The sequence below is a fragment of the Chiloscyllium plagiosum genome, unplaced genomic scaffold, assembly GCF_037043375.1.
Source record: "Chiloscyllium plagiosum isolate Xiang-an unplaced genomic scaffold, Cpla_swu_hap1 HiC_scaffold_27, whole genome shotgun sequence".
Classification (NCBI taxonomy): Eukaryota; Metazoa; Chordata; class Chondrichthyes; order Orectolobiformes; family Hemiscylliidae; genus Chiloscyllium; species Chiloscyllium plagiosum.
In genome coordinates this window covers 83,067,496-83,080,632 of record NW_028270165.1, presented here as the reverse complement: position 1 = coordinate 83,080,632, position 13,137 = coordinate 83,067,496, and the positions used below count along the sequence as shown (strand labels likewise).

The 13,137-nt window shown below is 45.8% G+C and overlaps 1 non-coding gene across 1 annotated transcript; it reads left to right on the top strand.

The window, feature by feature from the left end:
* The first annotated feature begins 4,197 nt into the window (after positions 1-4,197).
* On the top strand, positions 4,198-4,269 carry trnae-cuc (transfer RNA glutamic acid (anticodon CUC)). The gene has a single exon. It is a non-coding gene; the product is annotated as a tRNA-Glu (tRNA).
* Positions 4,270-13,137: the final 8,868 nt, after the last annotated feature.

Sequence of the window (13,137 nt, the reverse complement as noted above, 5' to 3'; positions counted from 1 at the left end):
GGAAAGTCGGGTTGTGAACAAACAACGTACCAGCCTCACAACGTCAGCTCTGTTTACCTTTCCACGGATGCTGCTCGACCTGTTGGCTTTCTGCAGTATTCTCTGTGTTTATTAGGCACAAGTGCTGCTTTTCATTCAAGAACTTCAATCCCTGTCCTCTGGTAACTGACTCTCGTCAGTGGCAATTGATTCTTCTGATCATTAATCTGCCCATTCCCACCGCGTCTTCTCCCATCATGACCAACAGCCCCAGGAAATCTCCAGTTAACCTTCTTTGCTCCAAAGCGAACATTCCCAACCTTGGGAATGTCTCTCCAAAATGGAAATTCCTCATCCCTGGAAATGAATCATGGCGTACAATTGGGAAGAGGTTTTGGCAAAATATTGTCAGTTAGGAAATGGAAAAACGTTCATGAAGCAAAACAGAAATCCCAGTCTCCAGCTTTGTGAATCTTTAGAAACTCTTTGGGAAGCGGATTTCGAGGAGAATGAAAGATGAACTGTCCGACTGAGCAGAGACAGTCCAGACACCGTCCCCTTGTTGAAGAGGCCGGGAGATTGACTCTGATGTTCTCGGGACATGACCTGATCTAAGACATTGAAAGAATTGTCGTTTCTGCACCTCAGGAATTCAAACACCTTCTCGTCTCCGAGCCAATGAGAGAACTCGGGAACAGGCAAAACACGGAAAGTCTCGAAGGGTGACGGCCCGGAGTAAGAAAGCGAGTTCCTCCTGACATGGATGTGTCTCCAGCCTGTCCCCGGTGTCTCCACAATGAATGTCCCAGGCTTTATTATGGAAAAGTAAAACTGATAGACGACAACTGGAATTCGAGGCCAGGAGGCTGAATTATGAATTCACTAATTGCCTCCCCTAAGCGATGGGGCAGCCCATGTCATCGCCTGTCTCTGTGGCGCAATTGTTCAGCGCGTTCGGCTGTTAACCGAAAAGTTGGTGGTTCGAGCCCACCCAGAGGCGATGAGCTTCTGGTTGCCTGTCACTTTAGCACGTCCCCCTGTTGCCTGGCCTCCATCTCTGTCTCAGGCATTCAGCAGTGTTCCAGCAAAGCTCCGCTCCAGATGGAAGACCAGCGCCTCATTTTCCGTTTGGAATCCTCCAGTCTTCAAGATCGAGTTCAATATTATTTGGACCCGAACTCCCGCATGCCCTTGATCCCTACCACACCCACACGAGGCCGTGTTATCATATCGTCTGCTGTTACACACGACTTATTGTTAGCCAGGAATAGTCTCCATGAACAGTTAGTCACCCTCCGACACAGATCGTTATTCTCTCCTTTGTCCCTCCAATGTTCTCCGTCTGAACTCGTGGCAAAGAGAGCAATGTGGATTGATATCCCTGAGCCAGCTCTTTGTCCCATCTCCAGGAACCGGGTTCTCTCCACTGGCGGATAATTAAACCACTTTGTTGTTGCGTTGACGTGAGGAGATTGTATAAATATAAACTTTTCTAAATCCCCACCTTCCGTTGATTGAACTGTGAGTTCACTCTGAATCACAACACGTGTCACAGCGCAATTTGAGGCCCACATTAGCTCTGCTGGTTCTACACAGCAAGTAAATGAGAGTCTCTATTCGTATCATTCTCTTGCCTTCGCCCTGTAAATCTCCACATTGTTACTTTGGACATGATCACCGAATTCCCTTTTGTGTTCTTGAATCTGCTTCCTTGTCACGGTCAGACAGGGACAAGAAAGTGTTCTTCCTAATGTCACTTTTACTTTTTTTTCCAAATGCCTTGAAATTTCTGCCAATTTTTTGGGAAATTGAAAGGATTCTCATTCCTGCACATGAGGCTGAATTGATTTAATTTCTAACGTAAAGGACTGCGGATGCTGAGAATCAGAGACACAAAGAGGAGCTGCTGGAGAAACTCAGCCGGTTTGGCAGTACCTGTGGGAGAAAACAGAGTTCTGAAATGTTGTCTCTGATTCTCTTTCCACCGATGGTGCCTGACCTGCTGAGTTGCTCCTGCAATTTCTGTTTTTGCTTTTAACTGAAAGTTTATTGCATCTTTCGGGATGAAACAACCAGACTCGCCATGTGCAGATATGTAACCCTTTCGAAACCTGTGAAGTGATTGTATTCAAACAAACCCAGCAATAACTCACTATTTCTCAGCTCCACAGGCAGAGAGACCTGGGAAATGAAGCTGTCAGTGTGGTTCTTTATTCGTGGGTCGAGTGGTTAATACGATGGATTTGAGATCGATTGCGGTTTCCCCACGCAGGTGTGAACCTTGCCGACTACAGTTGAGAAATGTCGTCAAAAAGAAAGGAAGACTGTTCCCCGGTTTCTTCTTTAAGATTCACATCAGTGGAGGGGTTGGAAATCTGCAACCCATTGCCTGTCAGGGTGGAACAAGCAGATACCCACAGAGCTACTTTTGAGGCTATGAGCCAAGTGTTTGGAAATGAGATGAGAAGAGTGAGGGGCGTGAAGTCGTGATCGAAATGAAGCAGGCACGTGAGGACGAATGTGTTTTATTTGCCAGTGAAAGATACTGCTTCACCAAGTTGGGACAATGGAAGGGAAGCAGTGATGGTGATAATCTTTGGCTGTTCCTCTTGTGAATGTTCCCATTGCTGCGCATGTCCGTGTTAACGTCAGAACTCTGCAGCATGGCGGCGTCAGGTACGTACAGGGCCGGGGCGCAATGGATGACGCATCTGACTCCACCTACCTGTTTGAAATGCAGCTCACAGCTTCTTCACACACTCCAATTAATCTTTCTCATTGTCCTGAAGCCGGCATACGGTTTGAATTCCTGATTTGCGGGAATGGGAATCTTTTCACTGTCTCGCGTCAGTCAGTGTCCTTGAGAATATCAGAGTCACGTCACAGCGCTGTCAGAGGAGGGGAAGCTGAAATCGCCCCACACACTGCTCATGGACATATTTCACTTTCTCCAACTCACCTCCCCAACCACTGCGGCTCCTGGGAGTGGAAAGGGAACAAACAACAAAACCCAATCTCAGCTTTGTAAATCTTCAGGAAATAAGAAATCTGTTCATCCTGTTGGATCTTCCATCCTGGCCTGACAGCGTTGATTTTAAATGGCTGTCCAGTCAGTGCCGATTCGTTTTGGCTGAAAAAAATCTTCCTTATCTCATCCCAGCATTTCTTGCCACAGGGAACTGTGCGGCAGAGTTCATGTATATATTTCCTTGTATGGTATTTTGTAAATAACATTCGTTTGCGGGTTGTTTGTATAGACTATTCCAGGTTCATTAGCCGCTGTTTAAGTGTCTTGGTAGGTTTGTGGGCTACCATGATGCTGTGAGCGTTGAGTTGTCTGGACATCATTTCCCAGATGTCTTTTATGTAAAGTAATGTGGCTAGGGTTTCTGCACACGTTGTGCCTGCTTGTGTCAGTTTGTTGATGTGAAATCGACACACTGGGTTTATTGGGTAGGCAAAAGTGCGGATTGCAGATGCTGGAAACCAGAGTTTAGATCAGAGTGGTGCTGGAAAAGCACAGCAGGTCAGACAACTTCCGAGGAGCAGGAAAATCGACTTTTCGTGCAAAAGCCCTTCATCAGGAATGGAAGCAGGACGCCTCCAGGGCGGAGAGATAAATTGGGGGGTGGGGGTGTGCTGGGCCGAAGGTAGCAAAGAGTACAATAGGTGAATGGGGGTGGGGATGGAGGTGAAAAGTCAGAGAGGAGGGTGGAGCGGATAGGTGGGAAGGGAGATTGGCAGGTAGGACAGGTCATGAGGATAGCACTGTGCTGGAAGTTTGGAACTGAAGTAAGGTGTGCGGAGGGGAAATGAGGAAACTGGTGAAGTCTACATTAATGTTCTGGGTTTGAATTTATCCGAGGCGGAAGATGGGGCGTTCTTCCTCCAGGCATCGGTTGGGGAGGGAGCGGCGATGGAGGAGGCCCAGGACCTGCATGTCCTCGGCAGAGTGGGAGGGGGTGTTGAAATGTTGGGCCAGAGGGCGATGGGGTTGATTGTTGCGGTTGTCCTGGAAATATCCCCTCAAGTGCCGTGACTGGACTCTGCGAGGAGTCTCCAGCCTCCCCAATGTAGAGGAGACCGCATCGGGAGCAATGGATACAAGAAATGACATTGTTGGTTGCACAGGTGAAAGCTTGCTGACGATCGCGGCCCAGGTTCGATTTCCGGGCAGGAAAGTAATTTTTAGGAGAGCTGACAAGCAGCATCCGCATCTCCCTGGTGGTCTAGTGGTTAGGATTCGGAGCTCTCACCGCCGCGGCCCGGGTTCGATTCCCGGTCAGGGAAACCATTTTCAGGGGTGCAGGCTACCCATTCTTCTTAAATGCGCTGTGTAATTATTTATAGTCGTTCCTGGGTGCTGCAGTGTGTCGTGGCTCGTTGAAATAGTGTCCTGATTCAGATTTGTTTGTATGTGGAGGGATGATTGCTTCTGTAGTTAAGTACTTGGTTCGTGTGCGTTGTTTTCCTGTAGAGGCTGTTTTGAATTTACCATTGACTGTTTGCTCTACTGTGACATCTAGAAATGGCACTTTGTTGTTGTTCTCCTCTTTTGTGAATTATATGTCAGCGAGGATATTGTTGATGGTGTTGTAGGTTTCCTCTAATTTGTTTCATTTTTTGATGACAAAAGTGTCATCACTGTAGTGGACCCAAAGTTTGGGTGGATCGTTGGAAGGGCTGTTTGTTCGAGTCTCTGCATTATTGCTTCTGCGAGGAATCCTGATACTGGTGGTTTCATGGGTATTTCGTTGATTTGTTTGGAGGGCTTGTTACTGAATATGAAGTGGGTGGTAAGACACAGTTCTACGAGGTTGACAGTGCTATCTTTGCTGATGAAGTTGGTGCTGTGTTTGTGTCTCTGGTTCTTCGAGTAGTGTCTTCAGTTTTGTTTGGCCAAGTTGATGTTAATGGATGTGAACAGGGCTGTTATGTCAAAGGACAGCATTATTCCATCCTCTTCTATCTTAGTGTCTTTGGTGTTCAGGAATTCTTGGATGGAGTAAATGGAGTGGCGTGAATCTTCGACTTGGTGTTTTCAGTGGAGGCCTTTGACTCGTCTGCATATTGGTGTTCCAAATGGTGAGGCTTTGGGGCTGAGGGGGGCTCCTGGTTTGAAGAGGAGAACAACAACAAAGTGCCATTCTTAGATGTCACAGTAGAGCGAACAGTCAATGGGGAACTTCAAACTAGCATCTACAGAAAAACAACACACACAAACCAAATTCTTAACCACAGAAACAATCATCCCAACACCCACAAACGTTGCTGCATCAGGACATTATTTCAACGAGCCACTACACACTGCAGCACAGAGAAACTACGAAGAGCAGAAGAGAAAGGCGGATATAGTGTATTGAAGAAGAACGGGTACCCAAAAAACCCAGTCCGCCGATTTCTCATTGATGCTTCCAAGCTGACTTTCAAAAATTCGTTTGTCCCTCCATTCTTTCCTGTTTGTTTTTGCGGGTTTTGAAAGCTTTCCCAATCCTCTGACTGAGTATTGGAGTTGGGAAGTTATGTTGTGGCTGTACAGGACATTGGTTAGACCAGTTTTGGAATATTGTGTGCAATTCTGGTTTCCTATCAGAAGGATACTGTGAAATTTGAAAGGGTTCTGAAGCACCAGTGGGTCCACAGAGGGGAAGAGGCCCTTCTGCTGCCCTGAGTGTGGGAAGGCCTTCAGTGATTCCTCTGCTTGCTGCCGCAACAGTTAGTCCACACCGGGGAAGGCTGTTCTCCGGCCCCAAGTGCGAGATGGCCTTCAGCAGTTCTTCCCACCTGCTGAGACACCAATGGGTCCACACTGAGGAGAGGCCGTTCTTCTGCCCCGAGTGTAGGAAGGGCTTTGCTCTTTCCTCCGACCTGCTGGCCCATTGGTGAGTCCACATGGGGGAGTGGTCGTTCAGTTGCCCTAAGTGCAGGAAGTCCTTCAGCAATTCCTCAGCCTTGCTGAGGCACCAGTCCGTCCACACCGGGGAGAAGCCGTTCTCCTGCCCCGAGTGTGGGAATGGCTTTATCCGCTCCTCCACACTGCGGAAGCATCAGCTGGTCCACACGGGGGCGGGGGGGGGGGGGGGGAGGGGGTGAGGCCATTCTGCTGACCTGAGTGCGGGAAGGCCTTCAGCAATTCCTCCACCCTGCTGAAACACCAGTGTGTCCTTCAGCAGTGGGAGGCCCTTCAGCTGGCCCGAGTGCGGGAAGAGGTTCATGTTTGCTTGCAACTTGCGGAAGCACCAGCGGGGGCACTGCTGCTCATTGAGCCAGGGCCTGCACATTGCCAATGAAATGATCCAAATAAACCTCAGACCGCAAGACCATCGGAGCAGAAGTTAGGCCATTGGGCCCGTCGAGTCTACTCTGCCATTCGTTAGAGACAAAATTAGTGCAGATGAGATTAGCTACAGGAAATAGGCCATTTGTCCCAACAGGTCCACACAAACCCTCCGAAGAGTAACCCATCCACACCCATTTCCCTCTAACTAATGTACCTAACTCTATGGGCAATTAAGCATGACCAATCACCATGACCTACACATCTTTGGTTGATGTAAGAAGACAGGATCGCCCAGAGAAAACACATGCAGACACTGGGAGATTGTGCAAACTCCTCACAGACAGCTATCCAAGGCTGGAATCAAACCTGGGTCCCGTGCGCTGTCAGGCTGCAGTGGTAACCACTGAGCCACTACATATTGCAACCCGAAGTTGCAAGCAGGAGGTTGGGAGAATACAGCCTCAGAATGTGGAGTAGTCAGCGTTTTGGGTATTAACCCTTCTTCAGGACTGAAACGTTAACTTCTCCATGAGAAACGATTTATGGGAATGATGCTGGGGGTTGTAGGGTTTGAGCTCCAGGGAGAGGCTGAATAGGCTGGAGCTGTTTTCCCTGGAGCATCGGAGGCAGAGGAGTGACCTAATAGAGGTTACAAAATCATGAGGGGCATGGACAGGGTAATAGACAAGGTCTTTTCTCAGGGGTGGGGGAGTCCAGAACTAGAGGGCATAGGTTTAGGGTGAGAGGCGAAATATATTAAAGAGACAACGTCTTCATGCAGGGGGTGGTACATATATGAAATGAGCTGCCAGAATATATGGGTCAGGTGCTGTCAAATGGGACTAGATTAATTTAGGATATCAGGTCAGCATGGACAAGTTGGACTGAAGGGTCTGTTTCCATGCTGTACGTGTCTCTGACTACTGGTCCTCATGTAATTTTAAAATAGGGTCCAAGTAACTTTGAATAGTTCAATCTTATTGAGCTCACTTCCTGAAAAGTTTCAAATGAATCATCTGAGCGATACTGTTTAAACATGCTAAGTTGGACAAAGTATCCCATCAAGTTCAACACAAACCCAGAGTTGAAGAAGTCAGAAGTCAGAACACCAAGGGGACCAAACTGATCACAATATTCCAGGTGCAACCTTATCAACGTCCTGTATAACTACAACATAACTTGCCAACATCTATACTCAATTCCCTAACTGATGAAGGCCAGTGTGCTGAAACCTTTCTTCACTGCCTTGTGTACCAATGTAATCAGAGATATAGGACCTACTTTAAACTGATCCACAATCCAGCTTCTGGGAGCCCAGAATCAGAGTAGTGCTGCGTGAGTGTGCTGGGCACATAACCCAGAGGTCGATGGGTAAAAACCATGTGATGCTATTGCCCAATGTCTCCGTAAGCTGCTTTCATTTACAATGGTGCTCTGTTCTGTATGTTGCCTTTGCATCTGCTTCCCAAAGCTTCTTCAGTGGAGGAGTGGCAGCTGGAGCCCAGGAGTTCAACGACCCGCCGGAGCTTGAGGAAGGTCCAAGCTCCAAGAAGCGGGGGGTAAGGCTGGAGGCTGGATTTGCTCAAGGCTTGTATTTTTAACTCATTTAAATGGTACCTCCTGTATGGGGCTATGGTTTACATTAAAACCGGAGGATCATATCAGAGTGTTTATATTTAGCAGCAGTAGTTGGTAAAATACACTCCCTGGAGGACCACCCTCTATGATGCTGCATTTCTTGCTTTATGCCCTTCCCCCATTTCTTATCTCCCAACTTGGTTTTATGTTTTTTTGGTTAAATTTAATTTCATATTAATCAGACTGGGTATTGACTGTGTGCTATTAATTTGCTTCTTCGAATATTGAAAGTCAAAATTAATGGTGTAATTTCATTTCTGATGTCAGAGTTTGACATTGAATGTGCAGATGTGAATACCAGTAAGTTGTGAAAATACATCAAGAACTTGTGGTTTTTAACAAAAAGAGCAGTTCACTGATATTCATGGCATTGTCTTATTTGGGAATGATGATTCAAATCTGACCAACAAACCGTTTCATGCAGTCACCCAATTTAGTTAAAATTTTCATTAAGTTAATTAAAGAAAAGAACTCTGGCAGGCTAAGATTTATGCAATCTATTTATAAGATTATGTCCATTGCTTGCAATATGGTCTCATCCACATTGGGGAAACTGGACGCCAACTCGCGGAACGTTTCAGGGAACAGCTCTGGGACACTAAAACTAAACGACCGACGCCCTGTGGCTGAACGCTTTAACTCGCTCTCCCATTCCGCCAAGGACATGCAAGTCCTGGGCTGCCTCCACTGCCAAACTCTTGCTACCCGACGCTTGTAAGAAAAACACCTCACCTTCTGACTTGGGACCCTCCAACCACATGGTATCAATGTAGATTTCATCAGTTTCCTCATTTCCTCTCCCCCACCTTGTCCCAGATCCAACCTTCCAATTCGACACCAACCTCTTGACCTGTCATACCTGTCCACCTTGCTTCTCACCTATTTGCTCCACCCTCATCTCTGACCTATTACCATCAATCCCTACCTCCATCTACCTATTGCATTCCCAGCTGCCATTCATCCAGCCCCACTTCCTTCCCATTTACCTCTCAGCCCCCTTGGGCCACCCTTTATTCCTGATGAAGAGCTTATGCTCTAAACCAAGACTGTTATGAAACAACATTCTCAACAAATAGGAAATAGCTCCCAAGTCAGATTTCATTCCCTCTTCTGTTTCCCAGTTCTTTCAGAAATAAGAGATATCTTTTTCTTCCACTAGAAAGTGATCTTCCACTTTGCGCTGTCTGAAGTGTTATGCCACATTATTACTTCAGCCACCTTTTAAGAATCGTTTCAACCTGTTTTTCTAACAATTGTGGAGGTGACCAAAAGCAAACATTTCACTCCTCCTCAATGCCCCATTTCTCCTCCTATGAGCCACTTTGTCATGTTGTCTATGTTACAAGCAGCCGAGTGCACTTGGTTTCTGAATTGAAATTTGGCCATTGAAGTGATCAGAATTAATATATATCGATGGATAGCTGTGTCTGCACTAACTGTAATTATCCACCAATACGATGTCGTTTGTTCCACCAAAACTGGAAACAATGATTTGTGATTATATTGCAGTCGGATGTAGAAAATCATCCCAGCGATCTTCACGTTATTATAGTTTACTGTGGCCATACAGCATTGCGAGGCAGTTTGATGTGACTAAAACTTGGATGGAAAGAATGTAGATTGATGAGAAGTCAAAATGGCAGTGTCTCTGGCCACAATCGATCTGTCTGGCTTGATTATATGAGTGGCGGCTGTTCAAGAGCAACTTCCACTCCATCACTTCAACCAGCAAGAGGAGATAAGTGTGAACACAACATTCCAACTGTGACATATACGCATTGCTTCGATGTTATTGATCAAAATCCTGGAACTCGCTCCTGAACCTTTATTATAGACCACATCATATTTGTGAAGCAATTTAAGAGGCAGCTCACCACCACTCTTTCAAGGACGGTTTGGGAAGACTTGCTGGCAGAGCCAATGATATGCACATGGTATTGGAAACAGTCTAATCGTATGGATAGATGATTGGCTAACCAATGATACAGGAGGGATAAGGGGCATGCTCAGGATCGCAACTTACAACTAGCAACGTTCCACAGGGATCAGTGCTGGGGCACAAAATTATTTACTACATGTATATGAATTACTTGGATAAGTAAAGTGAATGTACTATTGCCAAGACTGCAGTAGAGACAGTTGATTAGAATGCAGGTGGTAAGGATGACATGAACTCTTCATCCAAGTTCAGTGAGTAATCGGGAAGGCAAAAGGGAGATTGGCCTTTAAATGGAATATAAAAGTAGGGAGATTATAGTGAACCTCCGCCTGGAGGTTTTGATTGAAAGTGCAGTGAAGATTCAACCAGCTGACATTGGATCGGAATCACATGTAGATCAGACCAGGTTTGGACAGCAGGAAACCAGATAAGTTTTTACAACAAACCACAACGATTTCATCATTTGACTCTTAATTCCAGATTTATATTGAATTCAATTCCACCATCTGCCGTGCCAGGTTTTGAACCCAAGTCCCGTGAACATTACCTGGGTGAATGGTCTGGTGACAATAAAGTGGCCATCGCCTCCCCTGAACACATTGGCATATTGTGTTCAGAGGTAACAAAGGAGCAAGAGGTTTCAGCAGCTGCTAAGTTGTTGATATTACACAAGGGAACATCAACACTCTCAGTAATGGCACATACTGAAGCCAGGGCCTTTTATCAGAGGTAAGGGCTCGGGATCCACAAGAAATAGGAACAGCAATACGCCATTCAGCCTCTTGAGCCTGCTCCTCCATTCAGTAGGATCGTGGCTGATCTGGCATTCCCCACATCCACTTTCCTGCCCTTTTCCTGTAACTGTTCATCCCCCGACTGATCACGAATCTATCGATCCTAGTTTAAATGTGTCAAGAAGGATGTCAACAGAGTTACTGGGGTTGGGGGAGGGGCGGGGGGTGCTCAGGTCGAACTTGGGGACTAAAACAATGGCTTCACACTTCACAATATTTAACTAAGAGAATGTTTATGGTTATCCAATGCTGGAAATTGGGCAGGCATTCAGATGAAATTATTGGTAAATTATGAATGACAGAGGAGTCGGGAGAGAAGTGGTGTTCAGGCACAGTTGGATATCATCAGTATAGATGCCAACACCAGCAGCTACGGTTAAATAAATAAGAACGGAAGACACTGAAAGCAGACCCTCCCAGAGGATACAGCGATATTAGAGAGGGTCAGTACTGTCATTAACTCTGATCAAGGCTGTCCGCAGGTCGACGAGGGAATGTTCATCCCTGTCACCGTTACAAAGGATGTCAAATATGACCTTGCTAAGAACTGTTTCAGGGGTAGAAACCAGACTCGAGGGCTTTCAACACAGAATTCTGGAAAAGCTGGGAATGGCTTATTCAACAATGTTGCATCCAAACCAACACTTCCATTGGTGCGATAATTATAGAAGTGTTTTGGTTTTTATTTAGATGATTCTCAGCAATACTGAGTAAGAAGCAACAAAATTAACACAAGAAATATTGCAATTGCTACAATATGCCTGCTCCCAATAGGAGGCCACCTGGTGTTCACTTAACTGTCTGCAAGGCGCAATATTGGAAAGGAATTATCCAGTTCATAGCTATAAGAGGGGAGACACAGACTGCTTGATACAAAGGGCGGGAGTCGGCCACTCGGCCCTACGAGCCTGCTGCAACATTCAATAAGATCATGGCTGATCTGAATACAACCTCAGCTTCACATTCCTCCACATCCCCGACAATCTGTCACCCACTTGGTTAGCAAGAACCTGTCTACCTCTGCCTTAAAGACTTTGAATTCACTGCCTTTTGAGGAAGACACATAACCATCAGAAAGAAAAAAAATCATCCTCATTTTTGTCTTCTACTTTTAAAATATGACCCTCTATTTTCAGATATTAAGATAGGGATACAAGCTGCATTCAAATAATACCTGTGGTACAGTAAACTATCTCAAAGTGCTTCACGTGAACATAATGAGAATTCCTCATCCTGCTCCTGTGTATTATGGTCTTAAAGCGGAGCAGTAGTCTTAAGAGGTTCTCACAAATTATTTCAGAATCCTGAAGAGGAGTTGTTGGATTGGAAACCTTAACTCTGCTTTTTCTCCACATATGCTTCCAGTCCTGCTGAGATTTTCCAGTGTTGTCAGTTTTTGTTTCAGTTTTCCAGCATCCACAGTTCTTTGTCTTATTTATCACAGTCATTTCTTGCCTTTCCCAAGTGTCTGGAACTTCATCTCCCTGATCTACAAACTGTTCAGTTACCCTAGAAATGACCACTACCTCCTTATCAGAGTAGATCCCTTTGTTGCAAAATGATTGTTCAATTCTGTGACCAAAATAATTGCATTCGTAATTACTTACAACAGGGACTCTCAATATCTCAGGCAAGAACACAGCCAGATTTTTTCAGACAGTACATTTATGTGATTTGATACAAATCCCTATTCCCTACTTTACCAGCGTGCTGCTGGGAATGGAGGGTTTGAGTTAAGAAGAAGCTGGGACATTTTTCCAACGAAGCCTAGCAAGTTGACAGATAACTTTATAGAGATTTTTAAAATCAGGAGGGGGACAAAATAAGGTGTCATTTCCTGGAGGCTCAGAATATTTTATTGCTCCAGAAGGTGTAAAAGGGGGTCAAAGATTCAGCAGAAATCGAGTAGAGCTGAGAACAGACAACATTTTCCTCTGTGGGAACAGGGGGACCAGAGGACAGAGAAATCAGGACCTGAAATCGAGCTGACACCAGACTACCATGTTATCAGTGCTTTGACAATGGAACTTCTCTGCGGGGCAGGGTGAATTATGAATTGAATAGTAACTTCCTCAAGGAGACTGTGCAAAAAGCCCCGGGCTTGTCTCTGTGGCGCAACTGGTCAGCGCGTTCGGCTGTTAACCGAGAAGGTTGGTGGTTCGAGACCACCCGGAGACGGGGCGTTTGCTGTTCACGCTCCTACTGCTTTCTTGGCTGCAAAGATGCGCGTTTTTAATGGTGTCAGGAAAATGTTTCCCAAACGGAAATCTTTTCCACTGAGGAAGCACAAAGGGGTTTCTGAATTGATTGAATTTCTAACGTAAAGGAATGCGGATGCTGACAGTCCGAGACAGAAAGCGAAACTGCTGGAGCAACTCAGTAGTTTTGGATGTTCCTGGATGAGGTAAAAAAAGTTCTGAAATGTCTCTGATTCTCTTTCTACAGATGCTGCCTGACCTGCTGAGTTGCTCCTGCAATTTCTGGTTTTGCTTTTAACTGAACGTCCA